This window comes from Ambystoma mexicanum, chromosome 6q (assembly GCF_040938575.1).
Source record: "Ambystoma mexicanum isolate Mex_15411 chromosome 6q, UKY_AmexF1_1, whole genome shotgun sequence".
Classification (NCBI taxonomy): domain Eukaryota; kingdom Metazoa; phylum Chordata; class Amphibia; order Caudata; family Ambystomatidae; genus Ambystoma; species Ambystoma mexicanum.
The window spans coordinates 1,628,252,340-1,628,267,491 of NC_090937.1; the positions used below are offsets into that span (position 1 = coordinate 1,628,252,340).

The following is a 15,152-nucleotide window of genomic DNA, read 5'->3' on the forward strand; positions in this document are numbered from 1 at the left end:
GATCAAATCTTTAAATTGTTCAAAATGCATTTTTTGGAAATCAGACTCATGCTGAAAGCAAAGCTGACACACTTTTCGTGAAAATCAAAACCCCATCCAGGAAAGGTTCTTGCATCCTAGTTTCTGCAACTGTCTATCGGTGAGGGGATTGAAGCGAGCAGGGCTCCTGGCCCCTCCCCGACAAAGCCCTGACGAAGGCCTGACAAAGGCCTATTCGCCTTGCCCTGACGGGCCTTGGTCCCAGCAGGCCACCGAGCACAGCACCTCAGCCTATTAGAGTGAGGTTTCAGGATCTCTCTCATCCTGTAAACCAACATACTGAAGAAGGTGAAACGTGTGGCTGCGCTCCTCACATGCTGAAGCAGCAGCAGCCCTTTCCCTGAAGCAAAGTTCCTTCATTCCTCCCTCCCATAACCCTTAGCAGGGGATTTATGGTAATTGAGTTGAGTTTCCAAACTGGCCCTTCCTTCCTTCCTTCCCATATCTGCCAGCTCGAGAAGGCTTGTTTTGTTGCACCTGGGAAGTAAAGTATCTATTTGCGAGAGAGAGAGAATGAGAGAGAGAGACAGAGAGAGAGAGACAGAGAGAGAAGGGGAAGGGGTGTTGGCAGTTAGGGTGTGAGCTAGAGAAATGAGGCCTGTCTGCAAAAGGCCATGGGATGGGAGTGCGTGGTTGCAGGTTGTTTGGCTTTGTAAGGCCTACTGCCCGCTTCACTCGAAACTGGGTCTAGGGTTGTCGGTTTGTAGGCTGTAAAAGCCCAGAAAAGCTCTTGTTCTCCAACCAGCAGAGTGGCGCAGCGGAAGCGTGCTGGGCCCATAACCCAGAGGTCGATGGATCGAAACCATCCTCTGCTAACTTTTTTCAAATTATGTTTTTGTGTCATGGCATTAGGGCACAAAGAGCTGTAAGTGCCTGGATGCAATGTCATTCCTTGAACTTGCTGCCTCGTTCCACTCTTGCGCTAAATAGGAGAGGGTCCCAGCCCAGCCAACAAAATGTACTGTTCAATCAAACCAAACTTAAAACCAAGCTCCTTTTTTAAGGGGTCCCGGGGAAATGTTGGGCTGACCGGCAAGACCTCATGATGCGAACTGCTTCTGCGTCAAACGCAAGCTTTTTTCATTCCCAGCCAATGACTTATTCTTATTTCTAAGGGCCGCTCCATCAGATAGCCCAGACAGGCAGGCGTTGGTGGTATAGTGGTGAGCATAGCTGCCTTCCAAGCAGTTGACCTGGGTTCGATTCCCTGCCAACGCAGATCAAATCTTTAAATTGTTCAAAATGCATTTTTTGGAAATCAGACTCATGCTGAAAGCAAAGCTGACACACTTTTCGTGAAAATCAAAACCCCATCCAGGAAAGGTTCTTGCATCCTAGTTTCTGCAACTGTCTATCGGTGAGGGGATTGAAGCGAGCAGGGCTCCTGGCCCCTCCCCGACAAAGCCCTGACGAAGGCCTGACAAAGGCCTATTCGCCTTGCCCTGACGGGCCTTGGTCCCAGCAGGCCACCGAGCACAGCACCTCAGCCTATTAGAGTGAGGTTTCAGGATCTCTCTCATCCTGTAAACCAACATACTGAAGAAGGTGAAACGTGTGGCTGCGCTCCTCACATGCTGAAGCAGCAGCAGCCCTTTCCCTGAAGCAAAGTTCCTTCATTCCTCCCTCCCATAACCCTTAGCAGGGGATTTATGGTAATTGAGTTGAGTTTCCAAACTGGCCCTTCCTTCCTTCCTTCCCATATCTGCCAGCTCGAGAAGGCTTGTTTTGTTGCACCTGGGAAGTAAAGTATCTATTTGCGAGAGAGAGAGAATGAGAGAGAGAGACAGAGAGAGAGAGACAGAGAGAGAAGGGGAAGGGGTGTTGGCAGTTAGGGTGTGAGCTAGAGAAATGAGGCCTGTCTGCAAAAGGCCATGGGATGGGAGTGCGTGGTTGCAGGTTGTTTGGCTTTGTAAGGCCTACTGCCCGCTTCACTCGAAACTGGGTCTAGGGTTGTCGGTTTGTAGGCTGTAAAAGCCCAGAAAAGCTCTTGTTCTCCAACCAGCAGAGTGGCGCAGCGGAAACGTGCTGGGCCCATAACCCAGAGGTCGATGGATCGAAACCATCCTCTGCTAACTTTTTTCAAATTATGTTTTTGTGTCATGGCATTAGGGCACAAAGAGCTGTAAGTGCCTGGATGCAATGTCATTCCTTGAACTTGCTGCCTCGTTCCACTCTTGCGCTAAATAGGAGAGGGTCCCAGCCCAGCCAACAAAATGTACTGTTCAATCAAACCAAACTTAAAACCAAGCTCCTTTTTTAAGGGGTCCCGGGGAAATGTTGGGCTGACCGGCAAGACCTCATGATGCGAACTGCTTCTGCGTCAAACGCAAGCTTTTTTCATTCCCAGCCAATGACTTATTCTTATTTCTAAGGGCCGCTCCATCAGATAGCCCAGACAGGCAGGCGTTGGTGGTATAGTGGTGAGCATAGCTGCCTTCCAAGCAGTTGACCCGGGTTCTATTCCCGGCCAACGCAGATCAAATCTTTAAATTGTTCAAAATGCATTTTTTGGAAATCAGACTCATGCTGAAAGCAAAGCTGACACACTTTTCGTGAAAATCAAAACCCCATCCAGGAAAGGTTCTTGCATCCTAGTTTCTGCAACTGTCTATCGGTGAGGGGATTGAAGCGAGCAGGGCTCCTGGCCCCTCCCCGACAAAGCCCTGACGAAGGCCTGACAAAGGCCTATTCGCCTTGCCCTGACGGGCCTTGGTCCCAGCAGGCCACCGAGCACAGCACCTCAGCCTATTAGAGTGAGGTTTCAGGATCTCTCTCATCCTGTAAACCAACATACTGAAGAAGGTGAAACGTGTGGCTGCGCTCCTCACATGCTGAAGCAGCAGCAGCCCTTTCCCTGAAGCAAAGTTCCTTCATTCCTCCCTCCCATAACCCTTAGCAGGGGATTTATGGTAATTGAGTTGAGTTTCCAAACTGGCCCTTCCTTCCTTCCTTCCCATATCTGCCAGCTCGAGAAGGCTTGTTTTGTTGCACCTGGGAAGTAAAGTATCTATTTGCGAGAGAGAGAGAATGAGAGAGAGAGACAGAGAGAGAGAGACAGAGAGAGAAGGGGAAGGGGTGTTGGCAGTTAGGGTGTGAGCTAGAGAAATGAGGCCTGTCTGCAAAAGGCCATGGGATGGGAGTGCGTGGTTGCAGGTTGTTTGGCTTTGTAAGGCCTACTGCCCGCTTCACTCGAAACTGGGTCTAGGGTTGTCGGTTTGTAGGCTGTAAAAGCCCAGAAAAGCTCTTGTTCTCCAACCAGCAGAGTGGCGCAGCGGAAGCGTGCTGGGCCCATAACCCAGAGGTCGATGGATCGAAACCATCCTCTGCTAACTTTTTTCAAATTATGTTTTTGTGTCATGGCATTAGGGCACAAAGAGCTGTAAGTGCCTGGATGCAATGTCATTCCTTGAACTTGCTGCCTCGTTCCACTCTTGCGCTAAATAGGAGAGGGTCCCAGCCCAGCCAACAAAATGTACTGTTCAATCAAACCAAACTTAAAACCAAGCTCCTTTTTTAAGGGGTCCCGGGGAAATGTTGGGCTGACCGGCAAGACCTCATGATGCGAACTGCTTCTGCGTCAAACGCAAGCTTTTTTCATTCCCAGCCAATGACTTATTCTTATTTCTAAGGGCCGCTCCATCAGATAGCCCAGACAGGCAGGCGTTGGTGGTATAGTGGTGAGCATAGCTGCCTTCCAAGCAGTTGACCTGGGTTCGATTCCCTGCCAACGCAGATCAAATCTTTAAATTGTTCAAAATGCATTTTTTGGAAATCAGACTCATGCTGAAAGCAAAGCTGACACACTTTTCGTGAAAATCAAAACCCCATCCAGGAAAGGTTCTTGCATCCTAGTTTCTGCAACTGTCTATCGGTGAGGGGATTGAAGCGAGCAGGGCTCCTGGCCCCTCCCCGACAAAGCCCTGACGAAGGCCTGACAAAGGCCTATTCGCCTTGCCCTGACGGGCCTTGGTCCCAGCAGGCCACCGAGCACAGCACCTCAGCCTATTAGAGTGAGGTTTCAGGATCTCTCTCATCCTGTAAACCAACATACTGAAGAAGGTGAAACGTGTGGCTGCGCTCCTCACATGCTGAAGCAGCAGCAGCCCTTTCCCTGAAGCAAAGTTCCTTCATTCCTCCCTCCCATAACCCTTAGCAGGGGATTTATGGTAATTGAGTTGAGTTTCCAAACTGGCCCTTCCTTCCTTCCTTCCCATATCTGCCAGCTCGAGAAGGCTTGTTTTGTTGCACCTGGGAAGTAAAGTATCTATTTGCGAGAGAGAGAGAATGAGAGAGAGAGACAGAGAGAGAGAGACAGAGAGAGAAGGGGAAGGGGTGTTGGCAGTTAGGGTGTGAGCTAGAGAAATGAGGCCTGTCTGCAAAAGGCCATGGGATGGGAGTGCGTGGTTGCAGGTTGTTTGGCTTTGTAAGGCCTACTGCCCGCTTCACTCGAAACTGGGTCTAGGGTTGTCGGTTTGTAGGCTGTAAAAGCCCAGAAAAGCTCTTGTTCTCCAACCAGCAGAGTGGCGCAGCGGAAGCGTGCTGGGCCCATAACCCAGAAGTTGATGGATCGAAACCATCCTCTGCTAACTTTTTTCAAATTATGTTTTTGTGTCATGGCATTAGGGCAGAAAGAGCTGTAAGTGCCTGGATGCAATGTCATTCCTTGAACTTGCTGCCTCGTTCCACTCTTGCGCTAAATAGGAGAGGGTCCCAGCCCAGCCAACAAAATGTACTGTTCAATCAAACCAAACTTAAAACCAAGCTCCTTTTTTAAGGGGTCCCGGGGAAATGTTGGGCTGACCGGCAAGACCTCATGATGCGAACTGCTTCTGCGTCAAACGCAAGCTTTTTTCATTCCCAGCCAATGACTTATTCTTATTTCTAAGGGCCGCTCCATCAGATAGCCCAGACAGGCAGGCGTTGGTGGTATAGTGGTGAGCATAGCTGCCTTCCAAGCAGTTGACCCGGGTTCTATTCCCGGCCAACGCAGATCAAATCTTTAAATTGTTCAAAATGCATTTTTTGGAAATCAGACTCATGCTGAAAGCAAAGCTGACACACTTTTCGTGAAAATCAAAACCCCATCCAGGAAAGGTTCTTGCATCCTAGTTTCTGCAACTGTCTATCGGTGAGGGGATTGAAGCGAGCAGGGCTCCTGGCCCCTCCCCGACAAAGCCCTGACGAAGGCCTGACAAAGGCCTATTCGCCTTGCCCTGACGGGCCTTGGTCCCAGCAGGCCACCGAGCACAGCACCTCAGCCTATTAGAGTGAGGTTTCAGGATCTCTCTCATCCTGTAAACCAACATACTGAAGAAGGTGAAACGTGTGGCTGCGCTCCTCACATGCTGAAGCAGCAGCAGCCCTTTCCCTGAAGCAAAGTTCCTTCATTCCTCCCTCCCATAACCCTTAGCAGGGGATTTATGGTAATTGAGTTGAGTTTCCAAACTGGCCCTTCCTTCCTTCCTTCCTTCCCATATCTGCCAGCTCGAGAAGGCTTGTTTTGTTGCACCTGGGAAGTAAAGTATCTATTTGCGAGAGAGAGAGAATGAGAGAGAGAGACAGAGAGAGAGAGACAGAGAGAGAAGGGGAAGGGGTGTTGGCAGTTAGGGTGTGAGCTAGAGAAATGAGGCCTGTCTGCAAAAGGCCATGGGATGGGAGTGCGTGGTTGCAGGTTGTTTGGCTTTGTAAGGCCTACTGCCCGCTTCACTCGAAACTGGGTCTAGGGTTGTCGGTTTGTAGGCTGTAAAAGCCCAGAAAAGCTCTTGTTCTCCAACCAGCAGAGTGGCGCAGCGGAAGCGTGCTGGGCCCATAACCCAGAGGTCGATGGATCGAAACCATCCTCTGCTAACTTTTTTCAAATTATGTTTTTGTGTCATGGCATTAGGGCACAAAGAGCTGTAAGTGCCTGGATGCAATGTCATTCCTTGAACTTGCTGCCTCGTTCCACTCTTGCGCTAAATAGGAGAGGGTCCCAGCCCAGCCAACAAAATGTACTGTTCAATCAAACCAAACTTAAAACCAAGCTCCTTTTTTAAGGGGTCCCGGGGAAATGTTGGGCTGACCGGCAAGACCTCATGATGCGAACTGCTTCTGCGTCAAACGCAAGCTTTTTTCATTCCCAGCCAATGACTTATTCTTATTTCTAAGGGCCGCTCCATCAGATAGCCCAGACAGGCAGGCGTTGGTGGTATAGTGGTGAGCATAGCTGCCTTCCAAGCAGTTGACCCGGGTTCGATTCCCTGCCAACGCAGATCAAATCTTTAAATTGTTCAAAATGCATTTTTTGGAAATCAGACTCATGCTGAAAGCAAAGCTGACACACTTTTCGTGAAAATCAAAACCCCATCCAGGAAAGGTTCTTGCATCCTAGTTTCTGCAACTGTCTATCGGTGAGGGGATTGAAGCGAGCAGGGCTCCTGGCCCCTCCCCGACAAAGCCCTGACGAAGGCCTGACAAAGGCCTATTCGCCTTGCCCTGACGGGCCTTGGTCCCAGCAGGCCACCGAGCACAGCACCTCAGCCTATTAGAGTGAGGTTTCAGGATCTCTCTCATCCTGTAAACCAACATACTGAAGAAGGTGAAACGTGTGGCTGCGCTCCTCACATGCTGAAGCAGCAGCAGCCCTTTCCCTGAAGCAAAGTTCCTTCATTCCTCCCTCCCATAACCCTTAGCAGGGGATTTATGGTAATTGAGTTGAGTTTCCAAACTGGCCCTTCCTTCCTTCCTTCCCATATCTGCCAGCTCGAGAAGGCTTGTTTTGTTGCACCTGGGAAGTAAAGTATCTATTTGCGAGAGAGAGAGAATGAGAGAGAGAGACAGAGAGAGAGAGACAGAGAGAGAAGGGGAAGGGGTGTTGGCAGTTAGGGTGTGAGCTAGAGAAATGAGGCCTGTCTGCAAAAGGCCATGGGATGGGAGTGCGTGGTTGCAGGTTGTTTGGCTTTGTAAGGCCTACTGCCCGCTTCACTCGAAACTGGGTCTAGGGTTGTCGGTTTGTAGGCTGTAAAAGCCCAGAAAAGCTCTTGTTCTCCAACCAGCAGAGTGGCGCAGCGGAAGCGTGCTGGGCCCATAACCCAGAGGTCGATGGATCGAAACCATCCTCTGCTAACTTTTTTCAAATTATGTTTTTGTGTCATGGCATTAGGGCACAAAGAGCTGTAAGTGCCTGGATGCAATGTCATTCCTTGAACTTGCTGCCTCGTTCCACTCTTGCGCTAAATAGGAGAGGGTCCCAGCCCAGCCAACAAAATGTACTGTTCAATCAAACCAAACTTAAAACCAAGCTCCTTTTTTAAGGGGTCCCGGGGAAATGTTGGGCTGACCGGCAAGACCTCATGATGCGAACTGCTTCTGCGTCAAACGCAAGCTTTTTTCATTCCCAGCCAATGCCTTATTCTTATTTCTAAGGGCCGCTCCATCAGATAGCCCAGACAGGCAGGCGTTGGTGGTATAGTGGTGAGCATAGCTGCCTTCCAAGCAGTTGACCTGGGTTCGATTCCCTGCCAACGCAGATCAAATCTTTAAATTGTTCAAAATGCATTTTTTGGAAATCAGACTCATGCTGAAAGCAAAGCTGACACACTTTTCGTGAAAATCAAAACCCCATCCAGGAAAGGTTCTTGCATCCTAGTTTCTGCAACTGTCTATCGGTGAGGGGATTGAAGCGAGCAGGGCTCCTGGCCCCTCCCCGACAAAGCCCTGACGAAGGCCTGACAAAGGCCTATTCGCCTTGCCCTGACGGGCCTTGGTCCCAGCAGGCCACCGAGCACAGCACCTCAGCCTATTAGAGTGAGGTTTCAGGATCTCTCTCATCCTGTAAACCAACATACTGAAGAAGGTGAAACGTGTGGCTGCGCTCCTCACATGCTGAAGCAGCAGCAGCCCTTTCCCTGAAGCAAAGTTCCTTCATTCCTCCCTCCCATAACCCTTAGCAGGGGATTTATGGTAATTGAGTTGAGTTTCCAAACTGGCCCTTCCTTCCTTCCTTCCCATATCTGCCAGCTCGAGAAGGCTTGTTTTGTTGCACCTGGGAAGTAAAGTATCTATTTGCGAGAGAGAGAGAATGAGAGAGAGAGACAGAGAGAGAGAGACAGAGAGAGAAGGGGAAGGGGTGTTGGCAGTTAGGGTGTGAGCTAGAGAAATGAGGCCTGTCTGCAAAAGGCCATGGGATGGGAGTGCGTGGTTGCAGGTTGTTTGGCTTTGTAAGGCCTACTGCCCGCTTCACTCGAAACTGGGTCTAGGGTTGTCGGTTTGTAGGCTGTAAAAGCCCAGAAAAGCTCTTGTTCTCCAACCAGCAGAGTGGCGCAGCGGAAGCGTGCTGGGCCCATAACACAGAGGTCGATGGATCGAAACCATCCTCTGCTAACTTTTTTCAAATTATGTTTTTGTGTCATGGCATTAGGGCACAAAGAGCTGTAAGTGCCTGGATGCAATGTCATTCCTTGAACTTGCTGCCTCGTTCCACTCTTGCGCTAAATAGGAGAGGGTCCCAGCCCAGCCAACAAAATGCACTGTTCAATCAAACCAAACTTAAAACCAAGCTCCTTTTTTAAGGGGTCCCGGGGAAATGTTGGGCTGACCGGCAAGACCTCATGATGCGAACTGCTTCTGCGTCAAACGCAAGCTTTTTTCATTCCCAGCCAATGACTTATTCTTATTTCTAAAGGCCGCTCCATCAGATAGCCCAGACAGGCAGGCGTTGGTGGTATAGTGGTGAGCATAGCTGCCTTCCAAGCAGTTGACCCGGGGCCAACGCAGATCAAATCTTTAAATTGTTCAAAATGCATTTTTTGGAAATCAGACTCATGCTGAAAGCAAAGCTGACACACTTTTCGTGAAAATCAAAACCCCATCCAGGAAAGGTTCTTGCATCCTAGTTTCTGCAACTGTCTATCGGTGAGGGGATTGAAGCGAGCAGGGCTCCTGGCCCCTCCCCGACAAAGCCCTGACGAAGGCCTGACAAAGGCCTATTCGCCTTGCCCTGACGGGCCTTGGTCCCAGCAGGCCACCGAGCACAGCACCTCAGCCTGTTAGAGTGAGGTTTCAGGATCTCTCTCATCCTGTAAACCAACATACTGAAGAAGGTGAAACGTGTGGCTGCGCTCCTCACATGCTGAAGCAGCAGCAGCCCTTTCCCTGAAGCAAAGTTCCTTCATTCCTCCCTCCCATAACCCTTAGCAGGGGATTTATGGTAATTGAGTTGAGTTTCCAAACTGGCCCTTCCTTCCTTCCTTCCCATATCTGCCAGCTCGAGAAGGCTTGTTTTGTTGCACCTGGGAAGTAAAGTATCTATTTGCGAGAGAGAGAGAATGAGAGAGAGAGACAGAGAGAGAGAGACAGAGAGAGAAGGGGAAGGGGTGTTGGCAGTTAGGGTGTGAGCTAGAGAAATGAGGCCTGTCTGCAAAAGGCCATGGGATGGGAGTGCGTGGTTGCAGGTTGTTTGGCTTTGTAAGGCCTACTGCCCGCTTCACTCGAAACTGGGTCTAGGGTTGTCGGTTTGTAGGCTGTAAAAGCCCAGAAAAGCTCTTGTTCTCCAACCAGCAGAGTGGCGCAGCGGAAGCGTGCTGGGCCCATAACCCAGAGGTCGATGGATCGAAACCATCCTCTGCTAACTTTTTTCAAATTATGTTTTTGTGTCATGGCATTAGGGCACAAAGAGCTGTAAGTGCCTGGATGCAATGTCATTCCTTGAACTTGCTGCCTCGTTCCACTCTTGCGCTAAATAGGAGAGGGTCCCAGCCCAGCCAACAAAATGTACTGTTCAATCAAACCAAACTTAAAACCAAGCTCCTTTTTTAAGGGGTCCCGGGGAAATGTTGGGCTGACCGGCAAGACCTCATGATGCGAACTGCTTCTGCGTCAAACGCAAGCTTTTTTCATTCCCAGCCAATGACTTATTCTTATTTCTAAGGGCCGCTCCATCAGATAGCCCAGACAGGCAGGCGTTGGTGGTATAGTGGTGAGCATAGCTGCCTTCCAAGCAGTTGACCCGGGTTCTATTCCCGGCCAACGCAGATCAAATCTTTAAATTGTTCAAAATGCATTTTTTGGAAATCAGACTCATGCTGAAAGCAAAGCTGACACTCTTTTCGTGAAAATCAAAACCCCATCCAGGAAAGGTTCTTGCATCCTAGTTTCTGCAACTGTCTATCGGTGAGGGGATTGAAGCGAGCAGGGCTCCTGGCCCCTCCCCGACAAAGCCCTGACGAAGGCCTGACAAAGGCCTATTCGCCTTGCCCTGACGGGCCTTGGTCCCAGCAGGCCACCGAGCACAGCACCTCAGCCTATTAGAGTGAGGTTTCAGGATCTCTCTCATCCTGTAAACCAACATACTGAAGAAGGTGAAACGTGTGGCTGCGCTCCTCACATGCTGAAGCAGCAGCAGCCCTTTCCCTGAAGCAAAGTTCCTTCATTCCTCCCTCCCATAACCCTTAGCAGGGGATTTATGGTAATTGAGTTGAGTTTCCAAACTGGCCCTTCCTTCCTTCCTTCCCATATCTGCCAGCTCGAGAAGGCTTGTTTTGTTGCACCTGGGAAGTAAAGTATCTATTTGCGAGAGAGAGAGAATGAGAGAGAGAGACAGAGAGAGAGAGACAGAGAGAGAAGGGGAAGGGGTGTTGGCAGTTAGGGTGTGAGCTAGAGAAATGAGGCCTGTCTGCAAAAGGCCATGGGATGGGAGTGCGTGGTTGCAGGTTGTTTGACTTTGTAAGGCCTACTGCCCGCTTCACTCGAAACTGGGTCTAGGGTTGTCGGTTTGTAGGCTGTAAAAGCCCAGAAAAGCTCTTGTTCTCCAACCAGCAGAGTGGCGCAGCGGAAGCGTGCTGGGCCCATAACCCAGAGGTCGATGGATCGAAACCATCCTCTGCTAACTTTTTTCAAATTATGTTTTTGTGTCATGGCATTAGGGCACAAAGAGCTGTAAGTGCCTGGATGCAATGTCATTCCTTGAACTTGCTGCCTCGTTCCACTCTTGCGCTAAATAGGAGAGGGTCCCAGCCCAGCCAACAAAATGTACTGTTCAATCAAACCAAACTTAAAACCAAGCTCCTTTTTTAAGGGGTCCCGGGGAAATGTTGGGCTGACCGGCAAGACCTCATGATGCGAACTGCTTCTGCGTCAAACGCAAGCTTTTTTCATTCCCAGCCAATGACTTATTCTTATTTCTAAGGGCCGCTCCATCAGATAGCCCAGACAGGCAAGCGTTGGTGGTATAGTGGTGAGCATAGCTGCCTTCCAAGCAGTTGACCCGGGTTCGATTCCCGGCCAACGCAGATCAAATCTTTAAATTGTTCAAAATGCATTTTTTGGAAATCAGACTCATGCTGAAAGCAAAGCTGACACACTTTTCGTGAAAATCAAAACCCCATCCAGGAAAGGTTCTTGCATCCTAGTTTCTGCAACTGTCTATCGGTGAGGGGATTGAAGCGAGCAGGGCTCCTGGCCCCTCCCCGACAAAGCCCTGACGAAGGCCTGACAAAGGCCTATTCGCCTTGCCCTGACGGGCCTTGGTCCCAGCAGGCCACCGAGCACAGCACCTCAGCCTATTAGAGTGAGGTTTCAGGATCTCTCTCATCCTGTAAACCAACATACTGAAGAAGGTGAAACGTGTGGCTGCGCTCCTCACATGCTGAAGCAGCAGCAGCCCTTTCCCTGAAGCAAAGTTCCTTCATTCCTCCCTCCCATAACCCTTAGCAGGGGATTTATGGTAATTGAGTTGAGTTTCCAAACTGGCCCTTCCTTCCTTCCTTCCCATATCTGCCAGCTCGAGAAGGCTTGTTTTGTTGCACCTGGGAAGTAAAGTATCTATTTGCGAGAGAGAGAGAATGAGAGAGAGAGACAGAGAGAGAGAGACAGAGAGAGAAGGGGAAGGGGTGTTGGCAGTTAGGGTGTGAGCTAGAGAAATGAGGCCTGTCTGCAAAAGGCCATGGGATGGGAGTGCGTGGTTGCAGGTTGTTTGGCTTTGTAAGGCCTACTGCCCGCTTCACTCGAAACTGGGTCTAGGGTTGTCGGTTTGTAGGCTGTAAAAGCCCAGAAAAGCTCTTGTTCTCCAACCAGCAGAGTGGCGCAGCGGAAGCGTGCTGGGCCCATAACCCAGAGGTCGATGGATCGAAACCATCCTCTGCTAACTTTTTTCAAATTATGTTTTTGTGTCATGGCATTAGGGCACAAAGAGCTGTAAGTGCCTGGATGCAATGTCATTCCTTGAACTTGCTGCCTCGTTCCACTCTTGCGCTAAATAGGAGAGGGTCCCAGCCCAGCCAACAAAATGTACTGTTCAATCAAACCAAACTTAAAACCAAGCTCCTTTTTTAAGGGGTCCCGGGGAAATGTTGGGCTGACCGGCAAGACCTCATGATGCGAACTGCTTCTGCGTCAAACGCAAGCTTTTTTCATTCCCAGCCAATGACTTATTCTTATTTCTAAGGGCCGCTCCATCAGATAGCCCAGACAGGCAGGCGTTGGTGGTATAGTGGTGAGCATAGCTGCCTTCCAAGCAGTTGACCCGGGTTCGATTCCCGGCCAACGCAGATCAAATCTTTAAATTGTTCAAAATGCATTTTTTGGAAATCAGACTCATGCTGAAAGCAAAGCTGACACACTTTTCGTGAAAATCAAAACCCCATCCAGGAAAGGTTCTTGCATCCTAGTTTCTGCAACTGTCTATCGGTGAGGGGATTGAAGCGAGCAGGGCTCCTGGCCCCTCCCCGACAAAGCCCTGACGAAGGCCTGACAAAGGCCTATTCGCCTTGCCCTGACGGGCCTTGGTCCCAGCAGGCCACCGAGCACAGCACCTCAGCCTATTAGAGTGAGGTTTCAGGATCTCTCTCATCCTGTAAACCAACATACTGAAGAAGGTGAAACGTGTGGCTGCGCTCCTCACATGCTGAAGCAGCAGCAGCCCTTTCCCTGAAGCAAAGTTCCTTCATTCCTCCCTCCCATAACCCTTAGCAGGGGATTTATGGTAATTGAGTTGAGTTTCCAAACTGGCCCTTCCTTCCTTCCTTCCCATATCTGCCAGCTCGAGAAGGCTTGTTTTGTTGCACCTGGGAAGTAAAGTATCTATTTGCGAGAGAGAGAGAATGAGAGAGAGAGACAGAGAGAGAGAGACAGAGAGAGAAGGGGAAGGGGTGTTGGCAGTTAGGGTGTGAGCTAGAGAAATGAGGCCTGTCTGCAAAAGGCCATGGGATGGGAGTGCGTGGTTGCAGGTTGTTTGGCTTTGTAAGGCCTACTGCCCGCTTCACTCGAAACTGGGTCTAGGGTTGTCGGTTTGTAGGCTGTAAAAGCCCAGAAAAGCTCTTGTTCTCCAACCAGCAGAGTGGCGCAGCGGAAGCGTGCTGGGCCCATAACCCAGAGGTCGATGGATCGAAACCATCCTCTGCTAACTTTTTTCAAATTATGTTTTTGTGTCATGGCATTAGGGCACAAAGAGCTGTAAGTGCCTGGATGCAATGTCATTCCTTGAACTTGCTGCCTCGTTCCACTCTTGCGCTAAATAGGAGAGGGTCCCAGCCCAGCCAACAAAATGTACTGTTCAATCAAACCAAACTTAAAACCAAGCTCCTTTTTTAAGGGGTCCCGGGGAAATGTTGGGCTGACCGGCAAGACCTCATGATGCGAACTGCTTCTGCGTCAAACGCAAGCTTTTTTCATTCCCAGCCAATGACTTATTCTTATTTCTAAGGGCCGCTCCATCAGATAGCCCAGACAGGCAGGCGTTGGTGGTATAGTGGTGAGCATAGCTGCCTTCCAAGCAGTTGACCCGGGTTCGATTCCCGGCCAACGCAGATCAAATCTTTAAATTGTTCAAAATGCATTTTTTGGAAATCAGACTCATGCTGAAAGCAAAGCTGACACACTTTTCGTGAAAATCAAAACCCCATCCAGGAAAGGTTCTTGCATCCTAGTTTCTGCAACTGTCTATCGGTGAGGGGATTGAAGCGAGCAGGGCTCCTGGCCCCTCCCCGACAAAGCCCTGACGAAGGCCTGACAAAGGCCTATTCGCCTTGCCCTGACGGGCCTTGGTCCCAGCAGGCCACCGAGCACAGCACCTCAGCCTATTAGAGTGAGGTTTCAGGATCTCTCTCATCCTGTAAACCAACATACTGAAGAAGGTGAAACGTGTGGCTGCGCTCCTCACATGCTGAAGCAGCAGCAGCCCTTTCCCTGAAGCAAAGTTCCTTCATTCCTCCCTCCCATAACCCTTAGCAGGGGATTTATGGTAATTGAGTTGAGTTTCCAAACTGGCCCTTCCTTCCTTCCTTCCCATATCTGCCAGCTCGAGAAGGCTTGTTTTGTTGCACCTGGGAAGTAAAGTATCTATTTGCGAGAGAGAGAGAATGAGAGAGAGAGACAGAGAGAGAGAGACAGAGAGAGAAGGGGAAGGGGTGTTGGCAGTTAGGGTGTGAGCTAGAGAAATGAGGCCTGTCTGCAAAAGGCCATGGGATGGGAGTGCGTGGTTGCAGGTTGTTTGGCTTTGTAAGGCCTACTGCCCGCTTCACTCGAAACTGGGTCTAGGGTTGTCGGTTTGTAGGCTGTAAAAGCCCAGAAAAGCTCTTGTTCTCCAACCAGCAGAGTGGCGCAGCGGAAGCGTGCTGGGCCCATAACCCAGAGGTCGATGGATCGAAACCATCCTCTGCTAACTTTTTTCAAATTATGTTTTTGTGTCATGGCATTAGGGCACAAAGAGCTGTAAGTGCCTGGATGCAATGTCATTCCTTGAACTTGCTGCCTCGTTCCACTCTTGCGCTAAATAGGAGAGGGTCCCAGCCCAGCCAACAAAATGTACTGTTCAATCAAACCAAACTTAAAACCAAGCTCCTTTTTTAAGGGGTCCCGGGGAAATGTTGGGCTGACCGGCAAGACCTCATGATGCGAACTGCTTCTGCGTCAAACGCAAGCTTTTTTCATTCCCAGCCAATGACTTATTCTTATTTCTAAGGGCCGCTCCATCAGATAGCCCAGACAGGCAGGCGTTGGTGGTATAGTGGTGAGCATAGCTGCCTTCCAAGCAGTTGACCTGGGTTCGATTCCCTGCCAACGCAGATCAAATCTTTAAATTGTTCAAAATGCATTTTTTGGAAATCAGACTCATGCTGAAAGCAAAGCTGACACACTTT

General features: G+C 49.9%; 3 non-coding genes across 3 annotated transcripts; all 3 read left to right on the plus strand.

Annotated features, from left to right (window-relative positions):
- The first annotated feature begins 11,234 nt into the window (after positions 1-11,234).
- On the plus strand, positions 11,235-11,306 carry TRNAG-UCC (transfer RNA glycine (anticodon UCC)). The gene has a single exon. It is a non-coding gene; the product is annotated as a tRNA-Gly (tRNA).
- A 1,185-nt stretch (positions 11,307-12,491) lies between these two features.
- Positions 12,492-12,563, plus strand: TRNAG-UCC (transfer RNA glycine (anticodon UCC)). The gene has a single exon. It is a non-coding gene; the product is annotated as a tRNA-Gly (tRNA).
- Positions 12,564-13,748: 1,185 nt separating this feature from the next.
- TRNAG-UCC (transfer RNA glycine (anticodon UCC)) lies at positions 13,749-13,820 on the plus strand. The gene has a single exon. It is a non-coding gene; the product is annotated as a tRNA-Gly (tRNA).
- Positions 13,821-15,152: the final 1,332 nt, after the last annotated feature.